The sequence below is a fragment of the Equus caballus genome, chromosome 28 (assembly GCF_041296265.1).
Source record: "Equus caballus isolate H_3958 breed thoroughbred chromosome 28, TB-T2T, whole genome shotgun sequence".
NCBI lineage: Eukaryota > Metazoa > Chordata > Mammalia > Perissodactyla > Equidae > Equus > Equus caballus.
Genome location: NC_091711.1, coordinates 40130231 through 40157056, shown reverse-complemented (window position 1 = coordinate 40157056; position 26826 = coordinate 40130231). Strand labels below are relative to the sequence as shown.

General features: G+C 62.6%; 1 protein-coding gene across 5 annotated transcripts in view; it reads left to right on the top strand.

The window, feature by feature from the left end:
* Positions 1-26826, top strand: part of ELFN2 (extracellular leucine rich repeat and fibronectin type III domain containing 2) — a 50688-nt gene that overhangs the window by 13482 nt on the left and 10380 nt on the right. Inside the window, exon 3 of one of the 5 annotated variants that reach the window (XM_070253594.1) lies at positions 21397-26085. The exons of the other annotated variants lie outside the window; for them this stretch is intronic. The gene's annotated coding sequence lies outside the window, so the exon portion shown is untranslated. The remainder of the gene's footprint in view (positions 1-21396; positions 26086-26826) is intronic. 5 annotated transcript variants of the gene reach the window in all.

Sequence of the window (26826 nt, the reverse complement as noted above, 5' to 3'; positions counted from 1 at the left end):
AGCTTTCTTGCTCACCCCTCCCCCCCACCGAAAAAAAAGAGAGAAGATCAGAGAGGGGGGAGGGAAGGAAGCTGGTTCTAACTGAGCACCTGGGCCATTCCGCTCTGCGTCCCCTTTCACAGTCCCAGCGGCCCATGTGGAGCTGTGTGGTTATGCCCGTTTGACAAGTGACCAAACTCAGGTTTGGAGAAACTCTCTAGAGGGGAGGAGCAGGGCTTTGGACCTGGGCCCAGAGGCTCCGGCCTGCACTGTCGACAGAGCGGCGAGAACGACACAGGAGCCTGCGACGGGTCTGCTCTGGGGTCCCCCAGGGAGTGGGCTGTTGTTCCCAGCCCCACCAGGGCGGAGCTGAGAGTGGTCCCAATTTCAGGGGCTGGACCTTGAGGGGCTGTGGAATGGAGAGGCTGCTCCCCCTGCCTGGCAGAGCCCCCCACCCCCACCCCTGCCGCTGGCAGCCAGGCCATGGCAGGGAATAGACCTGGCGTTGTGCATGCTTGTCCTGGTGTCTCACTCAAGACCCCATTTGTTTGGGGAGGAGAAAGGGGGGTCTGTGGTGCCCAACAGAGGTGGGATTCATGGACAGGCCCGGGGTGGGGGGGCCTGCCTGGTACCAGCCAGGCCTGGAGGAGTGCCAGGACAGAGTGAGGGGAGGGGGCTGAGGCGTGGCCCGGGGCCCTGCCTGCGCCCTGGGGGCGGAGTCTTGTACTCTGGGGGGAGCTGTGTGGATGGAGGTGCAGGAGGAGGGAAGTGGGAGTCCCGTCCTCGTTACTTCCTAGTCCGAAACAAGGAGAGCGTGGTGGCCCTGTCCTTGGGGAGCCCCTAGTCTTGAAGTGGGGGGACCATGCTGTCAGGTCCCTTGTCTGGGGGGGACAGCCCTGACTTAGGGAGCCCCGTCTGATGGGGGTTAGAGCCTCGACTCCCAGGAGCCCCAGTCTGAGGGCGGGGGCGCCATGCGTGTGCTGGGCTCAGTCTGCTGTGTGAGTGCAGGAGGGGGGGACAGTCTCACTGAGTGGAGGCTCCCCGAGTTCTGGGAAGACTTCCTGGAAGAGGCAGTCCCTGAGGACTGGTAAGGGGTTGGATTTGGGACAGGGGCTCCAGGAGGGTCTGCTCTGTGGTCAGAAGCAAGGTGCCGTGGGTTGGATCCTGTTGCTGAGTGGTCCCGTGCACCGGAGTCTCAGTTTGCTCATCTGTGAAATGGGGATGCTGCCGGGCTCCTGGAGGGGATGGATTGAGATGGCGTTGGAGAGAGGAGTGTCTGCACACAGTAGGCCCGCAAGACTGCTGGAGGTTCCATGGTTGTAAAGGCCTGAGGAATTCTAGAAGCTGCCGAAAACCTGTCTCCCCACCCCCTGCCTCCGCACGGGGTCACAGCTCAACCAGTCCAGCTTCACCTTTCACAGGCCAAGAGGGAGCGTGGAATCTCTGCTGAGCTGTGAGGTGGAGACAGGGCCATAGGGCTCCTTCCTGCCTCCAGCTTGCTGTGTGACCCTGGCTCTCCCACACCCTCTCTGGGCCTCAGGCTGAGACCCAGCCCCATCTTTGAGGACACCGTCTGAGATCTGTGGGGAGATGCAGACCTTCCGCTACCCAGGGCTGGGCCTCAAGGATGGAGGTGGGGGCTCGCCAAGGACCCTGAGCATCCTGGGAGGAGATGGACCCTGAGCGTCCTGGGAGGAGATGGACCCTGAGCGTCCTGGGAGGAGATGGACCCTGAGCGTCCTGGGAGGAGATGGACCCTGAGCGTCCTGGGAGGAGATGGACCCTGAGCATCCTGGGAGGAGATGGGCCGCAGAGGGGTCGGCAGAGGAGAGCAGGTGCCCGAGGCGATGGCGGCTCAGGGGCCCACGAGCTAAGCAGAGCCTTGGGGAGCAGACCTTTCCCGCCTCTGCCAGACACTGAGGTGCTGGCCTGGGGGCAGCATGTCGGAGTGGAGAAACCCCTGGGGCTGAGAGATGGGGTGACCCTTGGTCAAGCACGTGGCCCAGGCCCCCATTCGACTCCCGATTCTCCCCGTCACAAGCTGCCTCACCTCTGCATGCCTCAGCCTCCTCGTCCGTAAAATGGGAATAAAAATAGTACCCACCTCTGCACCTGCCACACCGCGAGTGCCCAGTGAGCGCCGACCCTACTCACTGGTGGGTTCCTGGCGGGGAGCGGGTGGCGGGGCTCCAGCAGCCTGCTCGCCATTGCCTCGTGCTGATGGGGAAAGGCTGTGGCCCGGGGAGTCCCTGGGCCTGGGGTGCTAGGTCTGGAAATTGGGGGTGTCTGCCTCTGCGGCCCCTCCTGTCTCCGCGGTGCCTCGCAGACAAGATGTGGACGGGGCTGGCGAGTCTTGGAGTAGGCAGTGTGGGTTCCACTGTAGCTGCTTGGCTCTGGGTGGATCATCCTCTGACCCTTAGTTTCTTCATCTGTAAAATGGGCTCAGGGCGTTATGAGGATTCAGTCCGACGATGCAGGAAGGCAGTGTGCATTCCCTGCTTCTCTACAGGCCATGTTGTACCCGCTCCTCCCTGCTCAGATGCGCTGCTGGGGTCAATGATCGGGGAGGGGCTTTAGGAATGGGTTCCTGGCTTGGCAGGGCTGGCCACTGACCTGGACGCTCTGTCCTGGATGCAGGAGGAGCTCTGGGGGGCTGTGCTCCGGGACCGTCTGGGCCTCCGGAGCAGCTGCAGATGCTGAGGGGCCTGGGCAGAGGTGGGAGCCGGGCCTTAATGGGGAATCCAGACCCCAGAGCACTGGAGGGTCAGAACCGCGGTGTCTCCACCCCACCCCTGCACGCAGGGGCAGGCTGACGCTGGAGAGGCGCTGGCCCAGGGTCACCCTGCAGTGAGTGGTCAGCTGAAAGGAGAACCTGGGTCCAGCGACTTTTCGCTTGGGCAGTTTCACTTTGCACAGCCCCGGGGCCAGCCGGAAGTGGCTGGTCCTGAGCTGGGTCCCCGGGGCCTGAGCTGAGCTTCCATATCTGCCTGTGACTCTCACTGTCCTTGTCCCCTTCCGTCTCCATCTGCCTGCCCATCTCTCCGCCTGTGGCTCCTCAAACGGCCTTGCCCCATGGTTTGTGGCAGCCTTCGTGTCCCTCCCTCAGGCTGCGTGCAGCCGTGGATGGAGAAAGCTGGGTGTGTGTGGGCGTGTGCATGTGTGTGCTGGGTGATTGTCAGGTGTGTGTTGTGTGTTGGAGTGTGTACACCCCCTTTCTAACTAGGCAGTTGACATGCTCTCTGTGTGTAAAGCAGACAGGGACGAGCTGCTGGCCCCTCCCCATCGCCGGCGGGGCCCTGCCCCACGTCCCCAGCACCCGTGAGCACGTGTCCGCCATCTGTTTTTTACCCACGTGGGACCTGCCTCGCCGCCTCTGCCCTACATGTGGCCCTGGACCCCACACTGCGGCGTCTCCCCTCGAGGCACAGTGGGGTCCTGATCCCCTTGGGCAAGGGTCCCCTTGCACAGCCATTTCCCTGCTGTGGGCGGCTGGGTTGGTCGAACTTTTCCAGTTTCACCAACAGCGCGCAACTTCAAAGACTCACACCTCTGACCCCGGCCGCCCCTTTGCAGGGGGGTCTGCTTCTGAGGTTGAATGTGGCCATCTGGGTTCCCCTTGAAGCTGCTGGCCGAGGGCCTTAGGCAGGACCCCTCTTCTGGATGGGATTCCTGCCAGCGGGGCTCCGTGGGGCCTGGGGAGGGCTGGGGTGTGGGGGTCCCAGGCCAGGAAGCCCCCAGCCGTCCCTGGGGCGGAATGCTGGGGATGGGATGACTGTGGCCGATGCTGGGAGGCCACGCTGCCCCCAGCTGTTCCCCAGCTGCTGTGTCCCAGTACCACTGGGCCTTGGCCCCATGGCATTACAGGGGGCTGCTTCAGCACCTGGCGCCCAGGGCCCCTGAGTGGCCACCGGAGTGCTCGGGTCTTCAGGCCTGGCCCCTGGCCTGCGCACGCACCGCTGTCTTCCTCAGTGCCTCCAGCCTCTCTTGAACCCCTGGGGCCTGAGCTGGGGACTTCTTCATTCTCTTGGCTGAGCTGGAGCCATCTCAGTGCTGTAGGGAGAGAGCACTGGGCAGGGAGTCCTGCGTCCAGGGTTTGAGTCTCAACTCTGCCCCTTATCCTCTGTGGGACCCAATCCAGAGGCTGCCCATAGAATCAAAGGGAATCATTTATTCCCTGTATTTAATGACACCCGAGTGACACTTACCACGTGCTGGACACTGTGCTAAGGACTTTACAGAAATGAAGTCCTCACAACAATCCCACAAAATGTGATCATCCCCATTTTACAGATGGAGGAGCCGAGGCACAGAGAAGTTAGGGGTCCTGCCCATGGTCACACAGCGAGTCAGTGGTGAGACGAGGATTTGAACCTGGGCCATCAGGGTCCCCAGGCCACCCTCCTAACCACCTTGCCATGTTGAGTACCCCTGGTGATCTGTGGGGAGCTGTGCTCGGGCAGGACCTGGGCCAGCCTGGTCCCCTGGCCTGAGCCTTGAGGGGCATCCAGGAAGGTGGTCCTGGTGCATGTGGGTGTGGCAGCTTGGGATCAGGCCAGATACAAGTCCCTAACGTATCGCTTCCTGAGCAGGTCACTTGACCTAGCTGAGCCTCAGTTTCCCCATATGTAAAACAGGGTAACAGTACTTAGCTGGGAAGGCTGTTGTGGGAATTCTGTGCTGTGAAGCATGAGGGGCATGGGGCGCACAGTAGGCACTCAGCACATGGTGGCGGCTCTGATGGCTCCATGACAGGGTGAGGGGGGCGGTTGGGGGGTGCCCTGTGCCAGCAAAGCTGAGTGCCCTCGGGAGCCTGCGATTAGGGGAGGGTGGGTGCCAGCCCCGCTCTGCACCGGGTGACACCTGACCATCTGGTGTGTCCATCGTGCAGCTGGGCCCAGGGCCGGGACACATCAGCTGTGTGTGTGTGTGTGTGTGTGTGTGTGTGTGTGTGTGAGGGCCACACCACAGACCCTGGTGTCACACACACACACTCATGGTGGAGAGTCCTCACTGATGAGGGCCGGGATGAACCTTGGAGACCATATCATCGTGCTCCTTCATTGTTGCAAAGTGGGAAACTGAGGCCCAGAGAGGGGAAGGGATTGGCACCGGGCCCACAGTGAGTTCTGATTATCTGACGTTTCGTCGCTGGATGGGACCTTTCCTAAAAAACACAGCGACAAGCCCCGCCGACAGTAGCCCGTCACCGTCAAGCTGGCCCGCGTCCTACGCGCTCAGGTCCCTGCAGGGCGCTTTTCTCTGTCCCGGGCTGTGTCGACAGTTTACGTGTTGACTCCATGGCTCGTCCGACACAGGGAGCCGTGAGGACAGGGCCCCCATCTGTCCGTTCACCACTGAGCCTGCGTGCCTGGCATGGGGCCTGGGGCGTGCGTGGTGGGCACTCAGCCTGCAGGTTGAAGAATGTGGCCCAGCCCCAGGCCCCCCAGCCTGCACCCTCTCGAGGGAAAGGCTGGGTTTTAGAGGGGCAGGGACGTGCCTAGGGCCGAGCAGGGGAGACCCCGGCCTCCTGCCTCCCAGGCCTGTGCCCTCCTGTGTTGTGCACTTGTGTACACACAGGTGCACACACACGCAACACACACATGCACCACACACACGCATGCAACACACACGTGCATGCACACTCAAGCACAGAGAAGCACACACTCTACATCCTGATCCAAAAGCTTCCCTCTGAGCATTGGTCAGTTTTCTAGCTTACAGGTGTCCGTCTGTCCATCTCTCTGCCAAGGCCATGGGTTGGACACCTCCTGGGGCACCTGTTCTGGGGCCTCCCCTCAGCCTGAGGCTGCCCGCAAGATGGGGCAGGAGTCCTGGAGGGGGTCCGGGGAGGGTGGGGCCCGCCCAGGGGACACCCCCTGAGGCACGTTCCCTGCTGCCAGTGGACTCTCTGTGGCCCCTGCTTCTAGCCACACCCACAGAGTCCCAGCCGCCCGAGCCTCCTGGTATCCCCGCGTCGCTGGGCCACCTCAGGCTTTGGGGGAAAGGGTGTCATTCCTGAGGACCAGCTTCCCCACCCCCTCCCCCAGGAAGCCTGCCCTGATGCCCGGGAGGATGGTAATTAGCATGAGGCAGGCTGATTAGCTCAGAAATTAAGCCTTTGTTTCCCCGCTCCCCAGTTTCCCTAATTGAGCAGATGCAGAGCGCGGGCAGGGGAGGGGCTGCGGCTGGTCACGAGGCTGGATGGGGGCGCACGGGGCTCTGCACTCACCGCAGGGGGGCAGGGGCAGGTGGGCATGGACGTGACGGGGGGTGTTGGTCCGGGGCCAGGGGGAGGGATGCGGGGGGGTGCCCCTGGTGGCGGGTCCTGGGCTGCAGCCCCCTGGGGTTGTGCTTGCATGGCTCTGGGAGGGCAGCACACCCGGGACCCCACCCAATGCTTGTCTGCCTTCATTCATTCCTTCAGGTCTTGACATCCAGTCACCAAAAACAACTGCTGTCATTTATTGAGCACCTACTGTGTGCAGCCCCTGGGCTGGATGCCGTTTGTGTGTTGCCTTGTTCAGTCCTCAGATGACGGTGCAGGTATGGGACCCCTCATTTCCTTGGGGAGGAATCTGAGGTTCAGAGAGGTGAGGCGACTTGTTCAAGGTCACACAGTTTGGAGCGGCCAGGGCAGGGTTCAGACCCCGGCGGTCTCACATGGCCCTGTCCTGGGCTGCACAATCCTGTGGTCAGATGGTGGCTGGGGAGGCCTTTGTCCTTCTTATTGGTTCCCTGGGGACCAGTACATCCTCCTCCTTGGGGTCCTGGGAGGAGCAGGAACAGCAGGTGTAATAATGACAGCAGTGGTGACTTATTTAGTGCCTGCCGTGTGCCAGGCCGGTGACAGATGCTTCATCTGTTCTCTTATTTCGTGTTCACAACAGTCCCGCGGGCCATGGGGGGGCACCCTCATCCGAATTTCCCATTCGCAGAAGCTGAGGTCTGGGGTCCACGGTTAGTAAGTAGGGGACCCGATTCAGCCCGGGGCTGGGTGGCTCCAGGCCCCCGCTCCTCCATCACCACTCCCTGCAGTCGGTGACACCTGTAAGGTGCCTGGCACAGAGCAGGTGGTCAACAAAGGTGAGTGCCACGCCCCCTCCCTGGAGACCGTGTGTCTCTGGGGCTCAGCCGGGCATCCAGGGGGATGGCCCTCCTCATAACAACCTTTGGGGTGGGGATTGCTTGTATTTCCACTCTACAGATGGGGAAGTTGAGGCTCGCAGAGGTGAAGTGACTTGGCCAGGATCTCACAGCTTGGGAGGTGTGGGGGCGGGGATTTGAACCCAGGTGGTCTGGCTCCAAGAGCTGCCGTGTGGCAGGCCAGCATCCACTTCCAGCCATGCCTGGTCCCCAGGGGCCATCCTCCTGGCCTGGTCCTCGGCCCCTGCTCGTGGGGTAGTGCCTCCACTTCCCTGGCTCCTCTGAACAGCCCTGAGCAGGGATGCCCACGTCTCCGTCCTCGGCTGTGCCCCACCTCTGGCTGCTGGGCATTGGGTGTGGCCACCTGCTGACTGGACACGTGTTTAGGGGTGTCCCTCTGGCCCCTAAAACTCAACTTCTCTGATATATATGGGACTCTTCTCTCTCCTGCATCCTGGCACGTTTACTCCTCTGAGGCTCCCTGTTCCGGGGTGGGTACCACCATCCCGCAGACACCCCCCTGGACCCTGGGACTCCTCCCTGAACTGCCCCCTTGGCCTCCCGTCCTCATCCTGTAGGCCACCAAGACCTGCTCTCAAGTCCTCCCATCGCCTGACCACCCCGCTGCCCTCGCTCACATCGAGGCAGCCTCAGGGGCCCGGACCACCGCTGCAGCCTCTGCCAGGGCCGCCTGCCTCTGCTCGCGCCCCTCTCTCCGATGCATTCTGCACCCTGCTGTCAGCTTGCACTCCCCTGCCTGGCACTGGCTCCCTGAGGTCCTCAAGCTGAGATCCAGAATCATTACTGTGGCTTCAGACCTGCGAGGACTTGGCTGAGCCTCAGGGCTCCTCCTGGGGGCTCTGTCTCCCTCCCTCATGCCCCAATCCAGTCCTCCTGGCCTTGGTCCAGTTCCTCAAAAATGCCACCCTCTGGGTACCGGTTCCATCACCAGGATCACCCTCAGCAAAGCCTTCTCTGACCCCAGGGTAGATGAGGCCCCTCAGGTGCCCCTGCGCTGGGGACGTCCCTCTAATTCTCCTAAGAGCCCTTTGAGGGGAGCGGAGGTGCCCATTTTGCAGATGGGGAAGCTGAGACTCAGAAAGTGAAGCTGGGTCTGAACCCAAGCCTCTCTCGCTGTGGAGTCTGTGTTCTTCTCGCTGTGTGCGGGTGTGCGCATGTATGCGGGCACGTGTGCGCACACCGCAGGCACTGCTGTCTGTCTGCAGTCTGTGCCAGGTGTGTTTGGGCTGGGACGAGCCGCCCTGCTCCGGAGAGCAGGTCCCCGGTGGTCCCTGGGAGCCAGCCTGCCTGTTCCTGTGCGGGTGGTGATGCTACGTGTGAGCGTGGGGCGGGGGCGTCAGTCCCTCGCTAGCCCCGGGACCACAGCCTCCCAGCACCTCCCGCTTTTCTCCCCTTCCCTTCAAAACAAACACCCGCGAGCCCAAACCGCCCATCCAGCCAAGGCGCAGATAGAGCCCGGGTAGGAATTAATTAGTCCTGTTGCCAGGGCAACCGGGACCGGGCTCCAGCCTCCCCTCTCGGCCCGCCCCTTTCAGGCCCCGCCCCGCCGCTCACGGCCCCGCCCCTCACGGCCCTGGCCCCGCCCTCTTCCCCTGCAGCAACCTCGGGTGCCCTTGGGGACCCTCCCCAAATCAGGGAGGTGGGTGGGGATGTCCGAGAGCTGGGTTCGAGTCCCCGTGGGCCGTTCTTGGCTTGGTGGGAGCTCGGGCAAGGCCCTGAGCCTCTGGGAGCCAGCCTTGTGCAGTAGGAGGAATTGCTTCACGCCTGGACACGCCTGGGGAGGGCGGTGGAGGGGGCGACTTGAGACTGGTGACAGAGGAGGAGTGGAAGTGGCCTGCACTTGAGATGCCGCTGAGACTAGCGCCGGCCTGCAGGGCCGCAGAGGCAGAGGCAGGCATGCAGCGATGGGAGCCGTCAGCGGCCGCCAGCCTCCCGGCTTGACGGAAGTTACAGTGCTGCCTTCCCCCGCCACAGGCCCTGCACTCACTCGTTCCCCCTCCCTCTCGACCTTGCTCCTCTCATCCTCTGAGCCCGCGCCCCTCCCAGGCCTCATCTGGACACCAGTAACCAGGGCTGTGTTCTCCATCCTGGTCCTTTGGTCTGCCCACCAACCCACCAGACTCTCTTTCTTCCTGGGCGGCCCTAGGCAAATTGCTTAGCATCTCTGTGCTTCCAATTCCTTGTCTGAAAAATGGTCAGCACAGCCCATACCTGGCGAGCTGTGGAGAGCTTCCAGCACAGGGTCTCGTCCGTGGTAACCCCTCGGTCACTTCTTGTGCTCCTGCTGGATGCAGGCCAGGGGGTGCCCTGTGTGAGGGGCTCTGGGGAAGACAGGGGACAGAAGCCCCACCTTCTCTTGGGGAAGTTGAGGCTCATACACATGGCCACATTGCTGGGTTTGAGGCCCTCCAGCGCCACCGTCTCCTCTCCAAGACCAGCTCGCTCTGTCAGAGTCAGCCGTGTTGCGTGGCAGATGGGGAAATCAAGGCCTGGAGGGGATGGCTGGTGGTTGTGGGGGGCTGACAGCTGCAGCGGGTCTGGCGCCGTGTCTGGGTCTTGCTGGCTGGTGCTGGCTGGGGGGTAGTTTCCTCTTCCGTGAGATGGGGCATCATGGGTGTGGGTGGTGTAACCCCGCGTGAAGCGCCTGTGGATGGTTGGTGCCGCAGGAGGGGCTGGTGTGGGCCCGGGAGGTGCCGTTTCTGGCTGGGGCTGTTCCTGGAGGGGGACCCCAGATGGGGGATATAGAGGGGACCCGAGGGGAATGAGCCCGTTCTAACTGCTGTCCCCAGCTTTTGGAGCCCCTTGCTGGGCTCTGCTGGGGTGTGGCACATAGGTGTGCCACCCAGGCTTGGGACACCCATCGCCCGGCTGGGACGAGGCCCAGGGCAGGCCCTGTCTTCTGCTCAGTCCCCTCCTGATCCCGGCGGGACCCGGGGGGCCTGTGGAAGCTAGACACCATCTCTCCTGCCACCTGGCTTGTGGGCCATTTGCTCTTCCCCGTGCCGAGGAGGTGTTCTCAAGAGAGAAAAGGGCCAGGCCTGGTGACTGGACTCTCCTTGGCTCCACAGCACCCCCCTCAGGGACTGTGGGCAGGTGGCTGCCCCTCCGTGAGCCTCAGTTTCCTCATCCGTCAGCAGGGCCTAATGACTCGTTCAGTGAGATCACCAGGTGGGAAAGCTTTTGAGAAGCGGGAACTAGGGATGGCAAACTCAGAGGCCCACAGGGGCCAGGTCGCTCAAAGGGGTGCATCTGGTCTGAGTAAGGCAATAGGGTATGGTGGGGCCTGCAGTAAACGCCAGCGCTCAGGCCCTGCCTCATGGCATCAAGCTGGGATTTGTGTCAACACTGAGCCAGCCAAGAGAACTGATCCACGGCTGCACTGAGCTGCCAGCTTGCCCCAGAAGGCCCGCTCTACAAATGGATTAACTGGTGGGGGGGTGGGAGGGGTGGTATTTAACTCTACTTTACATAATAACAAAGCCTAACATTTATTGAGCGCTTGCTCTGTGCCAGGAGCGAACTAAGCACTTTACTGGGATTATCTTGTTTGATCCTCACACCAACCCCACGGCTGTAATTCCTACTTTGTAGGTGATGCATTTAAACCAGAGAGGGTAAGTCAGAGCCCAAGGTCACACAGCACTGGGGGAGGGAGCAGGGGTCGCTCCCTGCTTCTGATTCCTTATCTGGGGGCTTTTCCCTCCAGCCTCTTTGGGGCAGGGTGAAGGGAAGGAAGGGCAGACCCTCTTGGCCGAAAAACAACAAAATCTGCAGCTTTTTGTTTCTGTCACAGAGGAGGCTGGGGGAGGGAGGAGATACAAAAATTAAACAGACGAAGGGTGTTGTGGGGCTGAGGAGCAATAACGTTTTTTACGAGCTTCTTGACATTCGTGATGTTAAGCAAGCAGAAGTTTCTGCTCTTCCTTTGCACACGTTGAAAGGAGGGCTGTGGGGGCCCCGCCCCTCCCCGGGCAGCAGCCCCTCGCTCCCACATATGGGTTTGTTTGCCGTGTGTCCTGAGGGCCCCCGTGTGCATGGCACCAGCCTCTTGCGGCTGTGGCTGTCCTTGCTGAGTCTGGGAGCGGCTGACCTGGGTGCCATCAGAGCAGCTTGGCCCTTAGTTCAGAGGCTGAATGTTCCAGAAACTGTCTCCGGCCTCCCCAGGGGCCTCAGAAGGGGCACGAGGCCCAGAGGCCACCAGCTTTGCTGCCTGAAGGCTGTGGGGCCTGAGGCATGTTGCCTCAGCTCTCTGGGCCTCAATTTCCTCTTCTGTAAAATGGGGACACTAGTGTTCGTACCTCACAGGGCTGTCTCCCCCTCGTGACGCTGCTCATCTGACGTGACGTTGGCTTGTGGGGGTGGCGTGCCCTCTTTGCTAGCTGGCCTGGCTCTTTGGGTCCTTTGTGTCCCATGGCCTGAGGGCTGGGTGACCTCTCTTCCAGGAGCCCGTCCTGGGCCCCCCACCCAGCGGAGGCCACCTGGCCCTGCAGCCCCGCGGCTCCCCACGTCCCGCTTGCGATTGCTGGCCTCCTGCCCTCCTCCCTCGGCCGCGCGGGCTTCCTCGGGGGGCCGTGCCCGTCTGTCCTCATCACTGCGGCCGCACCTGCCCCAGGGCTCCAGCGATGGTGTTAACGGAAGGAGATGCGAACTTCATCTCCTTTGGAATTAAAAGTCCCTTCCAGGTGTGTGAGAGTTAAGGTCTCAGTGCCGTTCTTTGAGTTGCGCCTTTTGATCCTCCTGCAAAGAAGGCAGGTGGGGAAACAGAGGCCCAGGCGGAAGCAGGCGTCTGAACCCAGCGCTCGCTCACTCACTCACTCGTTTGTTTGATCCGGGGAAGTTTTGGGCTCCGGCTCCGGGCTGGGTGCTGGGGATCTGGGAGGAGTGGGGTGGGCTCCTGCCCCAGGGCGGAGGGGCTGTGCTGGGTGGGCTGGCACAGCGAGGGTCGGGAGTCACCGCCCCTCGGCAGGCCTTGGTCTCCCATCTGTCTAATGTCTTGTACCCTCTGCTGGTTCTGATGGGCTGAGATTCTGGGCCATTTGGGGGGATTTGTCACCAGGCGCCCGCTAAGAGGCCCTGAGACCTCGGGCCTGCCCTTGTCCTAGCCCTGTCCACGCAGCGCTGGCCCATCAGGAGGCTGAGGGGCTCCCTGGGCACAGGGCCCTCTGGGGCTGGGGGAGGCGGCTGCCCTGCTGTGGTCCCCAGGCCTGCGGCAGTGGGGGTGGCCGTCAGCATACTGCAGAGTCTGCCTCTGGACAGATGGTGAAGTCAGATTGGCCCCAGGGGGGTGGGTTAGAAGTGGGGGGAGAGGGGCCTGAGCCCTGGTGGGACGGGGACACATGAGAGGAGGGTCAGCTTCTATGAATGGGGTGGTTCCAGTTGGGGGACACCCTGGGGGGTTGAGGCTGCAGACCAGGGAGGGTCAACCCCCCGCCCCCCAGCTTTCTGATCTTCTCCCTGCCACCCCTGCTGCCCTTGCCCGTTTCCCAGGGATCTCTGGATGGGCCTGGGCCACGGAGGGCTTGGCCCTAGGCGGGGGGTGGGGTGGGGCGGGGCCTTGGGCAGTCTGGGCCCCTCAGCGCCTCGGTGCCCTCATCCGTGCCTTGGGGCCAGTGTTGCTTGTGCCCCTCTCCCCAGGGTTAGTAAGGGTTCCATCAGCTGGTGGCGCAGGCCAGGCTTGTAGGCAGGTGTCCGCAGGCCCTTCATTCTTTCATTCACCGAGAAGCCGGGCGCTGCGGGAGGGAGGAGAGGGGAGAGATGGAGCAGGGGAGGCTGTGGGTTTTATTCCCCCCAACGGGAGTCAGCAGACAGGGAGGCAGGTGATGGCTGCCTCGTAGTTCAGGGCTGCGGCTGGAGGCTGATGGAGGCGGGGGGAGGGGGCAGATACACGTGGTCGGTGGTCGTTGGTCATTGTTGGCTAATGAGCTTGTTCCCTCTGCCTCCAGGAGCCCTGGGAAGGCAGGGGATGGAAGAAGTGTGTGTATTCAGCAGACAGTTCTGGAGCGTCTGGTGTGGGCCAAGTGTTGTGCAAGGCCCTGGAGTCTGGGGGTGAATGAGTACGGTCTGTGCCATCAGGGACCCCACAGCCAAGGAGGAAGGTAGGCTAGGGTGACTGATGCCCAGGTGGGCTGGAGGGCTTCCTGTAGGAGGCGGCTTGGCATTCTGCTGAGGAGTAGCATTCGCGAGGTGGGGGGTAGGGCAGGAGGGCATACCAGGTCGTGGGAGTTTCAAGGGAAAAGGCCAAGAGGTGTGAAAAGACCCATGGGTTCAGAGAGGGTGAGAGGGTGGCGTGCTCGGGCCTGGGAGTGGGGACGGAGGACCCAGGAGTCTAGGGAGGAGGGAGAGAGCAGGAGCTCCCTCCAGCCCAGGAGGAGGAGTCTGGACTGTGCGTTCTCCCGTGGCAGGGGGCTCGCCTGGCGTTTAAACACGAGTGTGGGGGATGGAGGACGGAGCCCAGAGCCGGGAGAGCTGAGGAGCGGGGAGGGGAGTTCTCAGAGGTGCTGCTCTGGGGCCGGAGCTGGAGGGATGGGAGGCCGGTGGTGGTAGAGGAGGGGTCGAGGGAGGGGCCCAGGGAAGGGAGGGACCGAGGAGGCCCTGTGCCGGGCGTGCGGTGGGCACGTGTGCATGCGTGTGCAGGCGTGTGCACGTGTGTGTGCACAGTGGGAGTGGTTTGTTCTGACGGTGTCCTCATTATAGGAGGGGTGTCGGAGGGCTCCACCCTTCCAGCTGCGTAGCTTTGGGTAAGTCCTCTGACCCCGGCCTCCATTTCGTCGCCTGTAAAATGGGGACACTTGTTGGGACCACCTCTTGTGAGGTCCTTGTGAGGAAGAGGTGAGATCACTGGCCTCCAGCCCGGCTGGGAGGTGCTCCGGGTCATTGGCTGTGGTCATTACCACCTCCTGTGACACTCACAGCAGCCTGTAGGGCAGCTGCGCAGCCTCAGGGACACAGGAACAATCGGCTCAGAGAAGCTGTTCGGCCTGCCTGAGGCCACACAGCTGGGAGGGGTACAGAGCAAGGGTCTCAATCCCAGTCGTGCGCTTTCCTCCGTGCCTGCGGCCTCCCAGGACTCCTGTAAAATGCCCAGATGCTCAGCAAGCACTTGTTCCCCTCCTTCTGCTTTGAAAGCCCCCGGGTCTGGTGCAAGGAGAAGTGCACAGGAGTCCAGTTCAGATCCCTGACTTGGCCCCCACCAGCCGTGAGACCCCAGGTCACCCGCTTGCCCTTGGAGCCTCGGTCTCCTCATCTGTAAGCAGGGGCCTCATGTGCCCAGATAAGGGGCACCGGGGCTCCTACCAGGTCAGCTCTGTCAGGCCCCGGCTCGGGCAGGGCTCCCCGTAGGGGCGCTATCCATCTTCCCTCCCTTTCCCTCTTCCTCTACATCTGGCTGACTGCACTGCCGCCCGCCGGCTGAGGCCAGCGTGGGAGCCATGGCACTGGTTGAGGCCCTAATGGTCACATTAATAATGATAAGGAGCTGGGAGGCCATGTTTTCACCAGTGGTAATAATGAGTCCACTCAGCATGTGGGGAGGTGGGGACAGAGGCCAGCTGGGAATTCTATGCCTGGGGGCTGTGTGGCTCTTTTGCTTTTTCCATCCCCACACCCCAGGCATCTCCTCTGTGCCAGGCCTCCTGCTGGCCCTGGGGGCCCAGAGGGCACAGGATGCTGTCTTGGCATCAGGAGGGGGATGATGCCTGTTTAGGGGGATGCCACTTGGAGCTGGTGGGCACGGGGCGCTGTGGGGTGGTGAAGCCAGACCTAGGGTTCAAGGCAGGCTTCCTGGAGGAGGTGAAGCCCGAGCTGAGCTGAAGCGTAGCGGTTCACAGTGTTGGTGGTCAGTGGTGGGGAGAGGGAGGGGCTTGTGCTGCTGGGGGGTAGGGAACGTGGGGAGGGCCATGTGGCTGGGGCTGGAGGTGGAGAAGGAGAGGCCCACCTCACGGGAGCTTCGGACGCCAGTAGGAGCTCGGCCTCTGTCCTGGGGCTGCGGGGAGCGGGAGAGGCGGCTCCGAGCTGCCCTCTGGAAGGCTGCTTCTGGCCGCCTGTGGAGGGCCTGCAGGAGACGGAGGCCGCGGCAGGCAGCCAGGCGGGGGGGGGGGGGGGGGGGGGGGGTGGCGGGGCCTGTCCCGGTGAGATGGGGAGCAGAGGACGGACACAGGAGACGTTTTGAGGACAGTGTGGCAGGCTTGGTGGTTGGTCTCATCGCTGTCTTCCGGCGGGAAGGGGAGGAGTTGAGGATGAAGCTGGCATCCGTGGCCTGAGCAAGCTGGCGCGTGGTGTGACCTTGACCAAGAGGAGATGTGTGGGCACGAGGGGGCTTGGGGGGAAGATGACCTGGACCAGCGGAGCCTGGGGCGTCGAGGGCGTCTGTGGAGGCGTCAGGCCAGCAGGCAAAGGCCAGGATCTGGGCAGCCGCGGGCGGGCAGGAGGCCACCCGGAAGGGGCAGCTGCTGGCAGGTCCAGGACAGAGCCCGGGGAGCAGCAGCATCTGAGGGGCTGGGGCAGGAAGGGGCTGCCTGGAAGGAACTGGACCGTGGCTGTGAGGCCTTGGGCAAGGCTCTTGCCCTCTCTGGCCTCGGTTTCCTCACCTGTTATGTGACAGGGACCAGATGTGCTAAGGGAGCTGCCAGCCCTGACTTTCTCTAAACTAACCGTGAGGGTCTGAGGGTGCAGGGGGGTCCTGGCACGGTGGCTTGGAAGCCGTGGCTGGAAATGAGCTCGCTGGCGGAGTTGGGTTGGCCAGAATTTGCTGAGCTCCCGTGTTGGGGGGCTGGGACAGAGGGGACCGGGCTGTGGTCCCCACCCTCAGCGATGAGGAAGCCCCTGGAAAGCCAGGAGGATTCCCTCACTTTGAGCAACCTCATCTGTAAAATTCAGATTTTTCTGTAAAGGAAATTTGAGGCTGGTTATATATTTTACAAAATGATTTCCAGGAGGGTTTCCTTAGAATCCAGTGTGTCCAGCGCTTGTGCCCGGGTCTCCTGCTGCTCCTCGAATTCCTCGCTCATCTGGCCTTTCCTACTCTGTGCCGGGAACCCCGGCCGGGCACACAGTGGGGGCTTGTTGGCTATGGGGGGTCTGCTTGGCAGGGTGCAGCCTCCGGGGATCCCCAGCCCCTCGGGGGGTGGCAGGTCCTCAGAGGCGCGGAGCCCTCACGGGAATCTCAGCTCCGGCGTCTGGGGGTCAGCCGCAGCCTGGGCCTCTCCTCTGCCCTCTTGGCTTTGGGGTGCTCTTGGTGGCAGCCGTCAGGGGCTGGCACCCTGCGTGTCCCCGAACCCTGAGCGGGCTCCCTGCCCCTTCCCGCGCCAGCTCCCCCACCCCTTGGGGGTCCCCTGCAGGCCAGAGACCAGTTTTGCCAGCTCAGGGCCTGGTGCGTAGTAGGCCCACAGGCGTGTGGATGATGTGCCACCGCTGACGGGTTGTCTCGTCCACCCCCTTGCGGATGGGGACGCCAGGGCCCAGAGCCGGGAGGGCCTGCCTCAAGTCCTTGCTGCCGCAGAGCTGGGATGATGAGGGAGCCAGCAAGGGGTCGCCCCTCCTGGAGCATCCTGGCAGCCAGGGCTGGGAAGGAGATGGGAGCAGAGCTGGAGGGCCGGACGCTCCAGGGCTGCAACTGGGTGAGTCTCAGGCTCTCCCACTTCTTAGCTGTGTGCCCTCAGGCAACTGGCTGCATCACCCTGGGCCTCGGGTCCTCATCTGTCTCTCAGATGGGTGTGGTAACAGTGTTCGCCTCGCTGGGCCCTGGGGAGGGGGCACTGAGTCAGTTCATGTCACATGCTCGTCAGGGTCTGGCGTGTCGTGAGAGTTGGCACTCCGTGCTCGGGCGCAGACAACACGGCTGGGGTCCCACCACTCTGTACCAGTGGTGACCTTCAACGCCACGCTGTCTTTCTGAGCCTCAGCGTCCTCATTTGAGGAGTGGGTCTGACGCCCTGTCCTTTGTCGTCCTGTTAAGGGGGGCTGTGTCTGCACGCGGACGACACATGGCGAGGTCCTCGTTGTGGTCCGCCAGCTTCCCTGTTGGCAGTGGCCACAGCCCCGCGGGTTTGCTGTCCTGACCTGACAGAGGTCTTCGTTCTGGCCACAGGGCTGCTGCTGACGGTGCGGGGGGGCCGAGCGCAGCCAAGAGCGCACTGCTGGCCGGGCTGCCCCGATGGTGCCGAAGGGACAGCTGCCACGACAGGGTCAGATGAGAGCAGGGAGCCACCGCGGGAGAGGGGGGCGCTGCAGGAGGGGGGTCTCGATGGGGAGCCGGGCAGGCCTCGTGGGGCCTTGACCTTCAGGACGACTTTTGGCTTCAGCCTGGGAGCCTGGGAAGCTTCTGGAAAGGCTTTGGGGGAGGGGCCCTCCTTGGGTCCACGGTAGACGGCATTTTGAGAGGCTGGCTGCTGAACACAGGGCAGGAGGAACCAGGGGAGGCCGGGAGACGCTGGCAGGCAGTTGTTGCCGTCCAGTCAGGAGCCATCGGTGGCTTGGACGCACACAGGCGTGTGGCCTGGACAGGCCTCCGGCTGGATTGGAGATGAGGGACGAGGGGGCGGGCGGAGTCAGGTGTGATTCAGAGGATGGGACGGAGGCACAGAGAGGTTTGGTGATGGGCCCACAGTCACACAGCCAGCGGCTCGGGGAGGAAGCCTCAGGCCTGCGTTTGTAGGAGGCGGTGGCTCAACCTGCACAGAGGCGCGTGGGGCGGAGGTGGAAGGCCGGGTAGAGCCATCAGAGGCGTCGCTGGCGGTGGCTTCCTCTGCTTCATCACGGGCTCTGCTCAGCGCGGGCATAATGGAGATTGATGAGGGCGTCTGCCCCGGCACGGGACTCCATTCTGTGTCGTCCGCAGCTCCATGAAGCAGGATCCGCATACCGAGGAGCTGGGCAGGGGGGGACGGAGCTGGGGCAAGATGGAGGCCGCGTGTCCCACCTCGGGGTGGCGCGTGTGATGGCGTGTGTGATGGTGAGAAGCTCAGGACCCCAAACGGGAGAGACCCTGTTACAGACAGTGCCAGCATCTCCTGGGGGGTGGCCCGGACCTCACTGGCCTCGGTTTCCCCATCTGTAATGTGGAGGTTTTCTAAGAAGAATGGGGCACTACGCGACTTAGCACAGGCTTGGGGCGTGGTTCGTGCTCAGGCAGTGCTGGGTGCCACTATTATCTTTGTCATTGTCACCGCTGTTGTTGTGTGGCAGCTGAAGTCCACCCTTGCTGGCTGTGGGGCATTGGCTTCTCTGATTTGGGACACGTGGCGGTCTGCCGAGCCAGCTTAACTCAGGGGTGGATGCTGCCCTCGAGATGAGGGGCCGGTGCCAGGACCCGGGACCCACTGGCCGCAAAGCCCAGGCCCAGGCGCGAGTGGAGGCTGGTGGTGGCGGAGGGTCAAGGAAACCGCAGAGAGGACGGGCAGCTGTCTCATGGAGAACAGAGGGTCACGTGAGTCCAGGAGAGACTCGTAAGAGCAGGGAAGAGACAATGGAGTCTGCAGAAGGATGGGACGGGGTCGACTTTGATGGAGCCCAGGGCATGCTTAGAGACTGTCCTTTGCCTGATTTTACCAGGAGGCCCAGAGAGGGTGAGGGCCTGGCTCAAGGTCACACAGCAGCTGGTGCTGGGAGCAGATCTGCTGGCTTGGCGGCCTGGGTACCGCCCCCCTCTGTGAAGGAGGGATGTGATCTTTTATCAGGGGCGTTTAATAATGAATGAAGTTGAAGTGTCTTTAATGCAGGCAGCAGGCCCGAAGTAATAAGGGGCCCTGTATTACTTCGGAAGTTAATGAATATGCAGGTGTGTCTGAGTGATTAATGGGGCTCCTGAAGCCTTCGGAGAGGGGTGCGTGCGCTGCTGCTGCTGAGCATATGAATATTGCATACATTTTGGAAGTCAGATAAACCAGGGGGCGCTGGGCGTTAACGAACCAGAGGACTCTCGCGGCCACAGAGGGCTGATACGCAAACACTCAGGGGCAGATAGATAGCGTCGTGGCTAAGCGCTCTCATTTCTTGCTGTGTGATCTTGAGCAAGTAACTTCACCTCTCTGAGCCTCAATTTCATCATCTGCAGAATGAGCATAAAAATAGTGCCAAGTTCCTAGAATCCTGAGGATGAAATCTGTGAATAGCCCTTAACACAGGGGCAGGCACAGTGGGAGCCTCCGAAAAAAACTGTGAGAGCCTTTTTAGAAAGGAGAGCGCAGCAGTGGTTGAGGAAGGCCAAGGAAAGTGAGCAGTAACTTTCCCCTTCATTCCCCTTGAATGTGGACAGCACTTGACAGTTGTACAGGCTGGACTCTCATTGGTCTACCCCTTTGCTCCTTGCAGCAGCTGCAAGGGACCCAGGAGATGGGTGTTGGGGACGCTGAGGCTCAGAGAGGGCTGGTCACTGCCCAGGTCACCCAGCCAGCAGGGCAGAGGCAGGCCTGAGCTCAGGTCTACACCGCTTGCCCGTGGATCTCAGAGTGGGTGCAGGTGGGACTCCCCGCCAGCGAGCAGCAGGGTCCCACCGAGGCACTGACGGGAAGGGCCTGCAGCGTGTTCGTTGGGCCTGGGGTTGGGGGATCCCGCATTGCCTCTTAGAGCCTCAGTTTCCCTGCCTGTCGGGTGGGGTCTGTCTGCCCCTCAGCCTGTTTTGAGGCCTTCATGAGAAGATGGGACACTGACCTCTCGCTGGTGCTCGGCCTTTGGGGAGCCCCAGGCTGCAGACATCGCTCCTGTGCGGGAGGTCTCATGCGTCAGCCCGTCTTGCATGCGGGGCCTGCGGGAGCTGGGCCACATCTCTCGGTCTCTTTCAGCCTCAGTTTCCTCATCTTTCAAGTGGGCATAATAACGTGGCTATTGTGCTGTAGTGTGCAGGCCTGGTGCACAGCCGGTGCTGGGCGGTGAGCTCCCCCGACCCCCAGGGCCCGCCTCTCGGCCCTGCGCAAGGGACCTCTTTCTGTGCTCCCGTGGCGCCTCCTTCATCCTGCAGCCCTTTCACCGACGTTTATGGACTGCCCCTGGGTGCTGTGCTGGGCCCTGGGTTTACAGGGTGAGGGAGACCCTTCTCCCTGTCCCTGTCCCTGTCCTTGATGAGGTCCTGTCCAGGCAGAAGGCAGGTGTCCCGTGGTGCAAGCTGGCTTGGGCACGGGAGCCAGAGGACGGCCGCGCCGGATGTGGGCGGGCCAGGGGAGAGGTGCGGGCTTGTCTGCTGTCTTTCCCGCCAGACCTCCCGCCCCAGGCTGCGTCCCTTGGCCGTGAGTCCTCAGCTGCCAGCAGGAGAGCCTCAAAGAAAGGCTGTTGGAGTGAGCGAGGGAGTGAACGAGTGATGGCTGGCATCTAGGCCCCTTCCAGGCCGGGGCCAGAGGCCTGCCCTGGCTGTCCCGGGGGCCCCCGGGCGAGCCTGCCTTGCCTCCTTCTCTCTTCCTCCCAGGTCTCTGGCCTGGGCCCCTGGCCTCCCCACCCGACGGTGGGTCATAGAACTGCAGGTTGTTCGTAGGAACCTGAGCCGTCATGGCCATGGGGTAGCCTGCAGTTGACAGATGAGGAAACTGAGGCCTGAAGGGAGAGGCTGTGGGGCAGGGCTGAGCTGTCTCACATGGGGCCTGCCCAGGCCTTTGCTGTCTTGGATCTGAGGATGCTTTGAACCTTCTGAGGGCTGTGGACCAGAGCTCACCCCACAGGGAGGGGAGAGCGTGCTTCTCACCTTCCTCTTCACAGCCCGGGGCTCCTGCTGGGCCCTTGGCCTGGGGAGCCGCCGGCAGCCTGGACCTGGGCTCGGCTGCCTGGGGGAGTGGAAGTGTCTTTGTCTGGGTTATCGTCATGCCTCACCTCCCTCCAGCTCTGCAGGGACACTGTGTGTACAGCCTGGGGTCCAGCCCGGGTGCTGGGCATCAGGCAAACGCCCCCTCTCCGAGCCTCAGTCTCCCCATCTGTAGAGTGGGCGCAGTTCCCTCCCAGCTTTGTGTGTCGGGCACTGAGTGCCCAGTGCTTGTGAGCCAGAGTTACCGTTTACGCTCCTCACGTGCTCATCACAAGCAGTCCTCAGAGCCCCCAGGACTGGAGTGTCGTCCCATTGGACAGATGAGGCCACCAAGGCCCCAGGGGCGGCGTGACTTGCCAGGGCCATGCTGCCTGTTGGGGCGGAATTCGGACTCGTGAAGTCCGACGTTCCTGCTCCCCGGCCCCAGCTCCTTCCCAGGGCCCGTGGGGTCCTTGGGGCAGGTGGACTCCTCGCCCCGCAGCTCCTGTCGCCACGGGAGCAGCTCCACTAACTCTTTGCTTCTCTTACAGAGCAGAGACGACTGGCCGCCCTGAGCGCTATTCAATTCAACAGACATTTACTGAGTGCCTACTATGCGCCAGGCCTAGGCTGGGCACTGGGGTGGGAGCAGAGAGGAAGAGGGGGGTCCCGTCCGCAGCAGCTCAGGGCTGGGGTGCAGAGAAGACAAGCAGGGGCTGACAACAGCTCAGAGTCAGGAGAAAAGCCGCCTGCAGGGCTGGAAGCGTCAGAGAGCCTGGGTTCCAGTGCATCCCCGGAGAGCTGCTGTCCCGTGTCTGTGCCTCAGTTTCCCCATCTGTAAAATGGGGGGAGGTGAAGTGGGGTGAGACAGCCTCTAGGCTCCTTCCAGGATTCCATGGGGATAGAATCGGGATAGGATGGGGGCAGAGCAGGGGCTATGAGGTCTGGGCCGCAGGGGGCGGGGAAGGTGGGAATGGCACCCCAGCTCAGGAACAGCATAAGCAAAGGCCCAGAGGACGTGCAGATGGGCATCCCCACAGCTCCATAGGTCGTGAAGGGATGTTGTGGGGTATGAGCTTAGAAAGGGAGAGGGCCCAAGGGCTAATGTCAGGCTGCGAGCTCTATTCTGCAGGTGTGGAGGGTGGAGAGTCAGGAACAGATGGCCCAGCTTGGTCCTGCCCCCTTCTCCTCCCTCTCTCCCTGGGGTGCGCTCCAGGATCATGTTCCCGTAGAACCTCGGGGCCCTGGTGATGCCTGCACGTGCTCGGACCTTCACACACCTGTCCCCATGGCAACGCCATAAAGTGGGCATTCAGGGGCCCACTTCACAGGTGAGGACATCGAGGCCCAAGGTCATGATCTGGCCCCCAGCCCCTCCTTCTCCCACCAGCTCTCACTGAGCGGGGTGTCTGTCCTGTGAGGCATCTCCCATCCCAGGAACCCCCCAGCTCTGAGGACTGCCTGCCGGGGGCGACATGGTGGGGTTGGAGGTGAGGGCAGGAAGCCCTGCAGGTGTTGTTAGCAGGGCGGGCTTTCTCCGAGACCCGAGTTTCTGCCCCGTGGCCGCCCTGTGAGACGGGGTGAAGCGGCGCCCTTCCCACTTTACAGATGAGCAGACTGAGGCCCTGGAGCCCTGTGGCTGGTCCATGGTCGAGCAGTGACGCCCTGGACCGGGAGCCCCATCTCCTCATCATCCGGCTGAGGCTGGAGGGGGGTTCTGGTTCCTGAGATCTGTGCAGAAGTTGACCCCACAGCCCTCCCCAGGGACTGGAAAAAATGACGTTGGAATCTCAGGCCTGGGTTCAAATCCTGGTTTTGTCTTGCACAAATGGTGTGATCTGGAGCAAGTCGTTAACCTCTCTGAGCCTCAGTTTCCTCATCTATAAAAGGGAGAGAGCAGGCCTCTTCCGCTCAGGCGTTACAGGTACTCAGTGAGCATCTGGGTGCCTGGTGTGGGCTCCTGAGGAGGGTTTGGGCCCTTCCTCGGAGACCTCAGTCCGGGAGCAAAAGCAGCAGGTGTGACTCTGGCTGTGGTGGAAGGAGCCCAGGGGACTGTGGGAACCCACAGGAGGGACCCCAGCCAGACCGTTTTAACTGGTGGGGGGAGGCAGGAGGGTAGGAGAGGCTAGCAGGAACCAGCTCCACAGGACCCCCTGGGCCGGGCTTCAGATGTCTGTTGTTGGAATTTTCCCAGAACAGTAGGGAGCCAATGAGGGCCTCTGAGCAGGGGAGCGTCCCGCTCAGATGTACGTTTTAGAAGCTCATCCTCTGCTGGGTGGAGGATGGACTGAAGGGGCTGAGACTGGAGGCAGAGAGACCAGTGAGGATGCTGATGGAGAAACTCGCTTCGGACGAGGAGGCGGGGAAGGAGAGCAGGAGCCGTGGGCGGGTGCGCACGAGGCCTTCCAGGTGTGGAGGAGCTGGGCAGCTGTGGCTGCCTCTCGCGGGCTCAGGGAACAGGGAGAGAAGCGGAGGTGGGGGGTGGGTGGGCGGTGGGGGGTGAGTCCAGTGGTGGATGTGGAGTTTCAGGTGCCAGGGAGGGGTCCAGGAGGCAGCTGGGACACCGTGGTTTGGGCACCAGGCTGCTAACAAGCCTGGGGAAGGGCTAAGATGTTGGGGGGCTGGGGAGCAGGTTTGGGAAGAACAGAGGGCCGGGACCAGGCCCTCGGGGAAGCCCGAGCGGGAGCGGCCTGGGGGACAGGAGGGAAACCGAGGTGCAGGGACTTATGTCTGCCTCCTGGGAGGTGACAGAAGTCACACATGCCAGGCCGTTTGCCCAGTGCTAGGCGCCCAGGAGGGCCCAGGAGGGTCAGTCCCACCTGTCTCTCGCGGGAAGCAGAGCCTTGCTGTCCTCATCAGGAGAAAGGTGCTTGGGAAGGGGGGAGGGGGAGAAACATCTGCATGCATAACAAGGCCGAAGTGAGGGAGAGAGAAAGAGGGAGCAGGAGATGAAAAGAAATTACCATACGCCAGGATCTTGTTATTCAACCCAATTTTCAAAGGACCACAGCTGTCGCACTGAGATAATCCGTTAATTATAACAGCCATTGTGCTTTGGCAATGGGAGAGAAACCGAGGCTGGGAACAGGCTGAAGGCGGGGGTGGGAGCAGACCTTTTAGGGGTCTGGACCTATGAGAGGGGGCAGGGCCAGGGCCAGGCAGAGAGGGGTGTGTTGCCCCTCGAGATGGAAAGGAAGACCCCGTCGGGGGCCAGGCCTCATGCCTTCCTCGCTGGGGCTGCTGCGGCAGTGGGCATGAGGACCTGCTGTGCCCAGGCCCGCCTCGCCCGTGAGCTGGGCCTGATAACCAGCTGGCAGCAGCTCGCTTTATTGAGCACCTCCTGTGTGCCAGGCCCTGCTTTGTGGCTGTTCACGGTGCCCCCTCTGAGGGCGTGCCATTTCACAGAAGAGGGGACTGAGGCCCAGAGGGAAGTGGCAGCCTGCCAGGGCCCTACTGTCAGAGAGCGGCAGAGCCGGGGTTTGAGCGGAAGGTGGCCCGCTCCTCCGGGAGAGTGTGAGGGAGGGCTGGTCTCTGGGGTTGGCCACACCGACCTGATGGCCACGCGTCCCAGACCGCGGTTTCTGAGCAGCGGGCAGTCCTGGGGTGGTCCTCCCCCGGGTGTTTCCGGGGCTCCCGCAGCGCAGACAGAGCCTCCTTGTTCTCTGATGCCGCAGCTGCAGGCCCCCGCGGGCCCCAGCACCTGCTCTAGAGGAGCCAGTCCCAGGGCCGGGAGGGGACCCTGTGCGACGGCTCGGTTCGGGGCTGCTGTCCTAGGAGGGCTCCTCAGCGGGGCCCTGGCTGCTGGGGTCTGGGTGAGGCAGGGGAGGGCAGGCAGGAGTCCCAGGTGAGCAGAGTACAGGCAACCTGCAGTCTGTTGGGGGGGGTGGTGGGGCGAGGGGCCATCCCAGAGCCCTGGATCCCCAGAGCCCTCGGGGCCTAAGAGCTCTCCCCAGGGCGTGGCCTTAGCAGCCGAGGCCTCAGGCCTCCTGGCGTCCACCTCGCCTTGCCTGGGACCTCAGCGCAGGCTGGCTGGCAGAGTTGTGTTTGGGAGGAGGCGACCCTCCAGCCCCCACAGGAGACCCAGACTTGACCCAGCAGCCATTGGAGAGCCGGGGCCCCACAGGGGACAGGCGGGTTGAGGGGGTCGTAGGGGTGCTCCCCTGGTTTGGGGTGCCCCCCCAAGTGGGCCTGCTCAGAGCCCAGGAGGGGTTGTGGGCCGGTCAGGGCCGCTTAAAGTCCTGTAGATTGGTGGCCCAGAGAGACCGAGACCCAGTAGAGTTTTAGGACCAAGGAGTTATAGATGCGTATGGAACTCTTGAGCCCCAGACTCATGATCAGAGAACCCCCCAAATGACAGACCCATGCTGTTAGAGTGTCCTCGAGCTGAAAAACCCTGGGGCCACAGGACCAGGCAGGACCGGGGTCAGACGGAGGTGGGGGTCTGTGGCACCCGTGGGTCCTAGACCCGGGGGCTCATGGGCTCCGTCACCCAGGCTGGGGTTCCAATTGTCCCCACTCTGGCGTTCCCTCTGCCGCCGCCTTGCAGACTCCAGTGCTCAGGGCTCAGAAGGCAACCCCAGCCAGAGAGGTCCCCCAGGCCCGGGCCCCCTGCTCTGACCCTGCAGGGCTGCAGACCTGGGCAGCCGGGGGTTCCAGGTTCTCCAGAGGATTCCAGAGATGAGGTTTCTGAAAATAAACTTTCCCAAGTTTTCAATATTGGCAACTAATTAAAAAAATTTTATTAAACCGCTGTCCAGATGAAACAGGACCCCACAGCATCTCTTGACCCAGAGCCTGGTGCTGTGGCGGGTCAAAGCCACTGTGAGCAGTCGCGAGACCTCAGTTTCCTCCTCTGTAAAGTGGGAATGATCATAGGATGGCTCGAGAGGTCGTGCCGAGGAGTAGACGAGTTATCAGGAAGGGCGCTCAGGCCCGGGCTGTAAGCTCCACGACTCTGTCGTCGTCTCGCCCAGGCCGCCCATCCCAGTGGGCGGTTCTCTCCTGGCGGGCCCCTGATGCGCTGCCCCGCCTTGGGACAGCCCCAAGGATGTTGGAAGGCAGGGAAGCGGTCACCCCCTCGGGCCCTGGAGGAGGCAGAGCCGGGAGGGCAGGCCTAGCCGGCGCCTGGTACATAGTAGGTGCTCCATAAATGTTTATTGAATGAATGAATGGAGGCCATGCAGGCAGAGGCGGCCGCACGTGCGCAGGCACTGGTGCAAGAGCGGGTCCAGTGGAGACTGGTGAGTAGTGCCCGGGGCTGCAGGTGAGCGGGGCCTGGGGTTTGCTGGAGCCAAGGCCAAGAGGCCAGCAGGGGCCAGGTGGGGGGGTCAGGGGTCAGGTGGGAGGTCAGGGGTGAGGTGGGGGGTCAGGGGCCAGGTCGGGGAGGCAGGGGACAGGAGTCAGGTGGGAGGTCAGGGGCCAGGTGGGGAATGAGGGGTCAGGTGGGGAGGCAGGGGACAGGTTGGCGGTCAGGGGCCACATGGAGGGTGAGGGGCCAGGTAGGGAGACAGGGGACAAGAGTCAGGCGGGAGGTCAGGGATCAAGTGGGAGTTAGGAGTCAGATGAGGAGGCAGGGACAAGGTGGGGGCTCAGGGGTCAGGTCAGGGGTCAGGGGTCAGGTGGGTAGGGCATGACTCAGCTGGGGGAGGCAGTCCCCTGAAGAGCCTGGAGGATTCTGGGAAAGTCAGAGATGACCCCTGGGGTGGGACTAGGAGATGGACTCTGAATACGGGTCATCCTTGGCTGTGGACAGGAGGGTCACATGCTCCCCCAGGGCCTGGCGGGGGGTGGGGTGGGTCCTGGGCTCCGGGGGCTGGGGAGGGGTGCGTGGGGAGTGGGCTGTGTGAGCTGGGCCATCTGTGAAGAGCTGCCTCCAGAACCAGGGTCAGGGCCCCTCCTGTCAGCTTGCTGGGTGGTCTGGCAAGGCCAAGGCCTCTTGGTAAAACGCTTCCATCCTCCTGGACCTCCTTCCACCCAGGTGT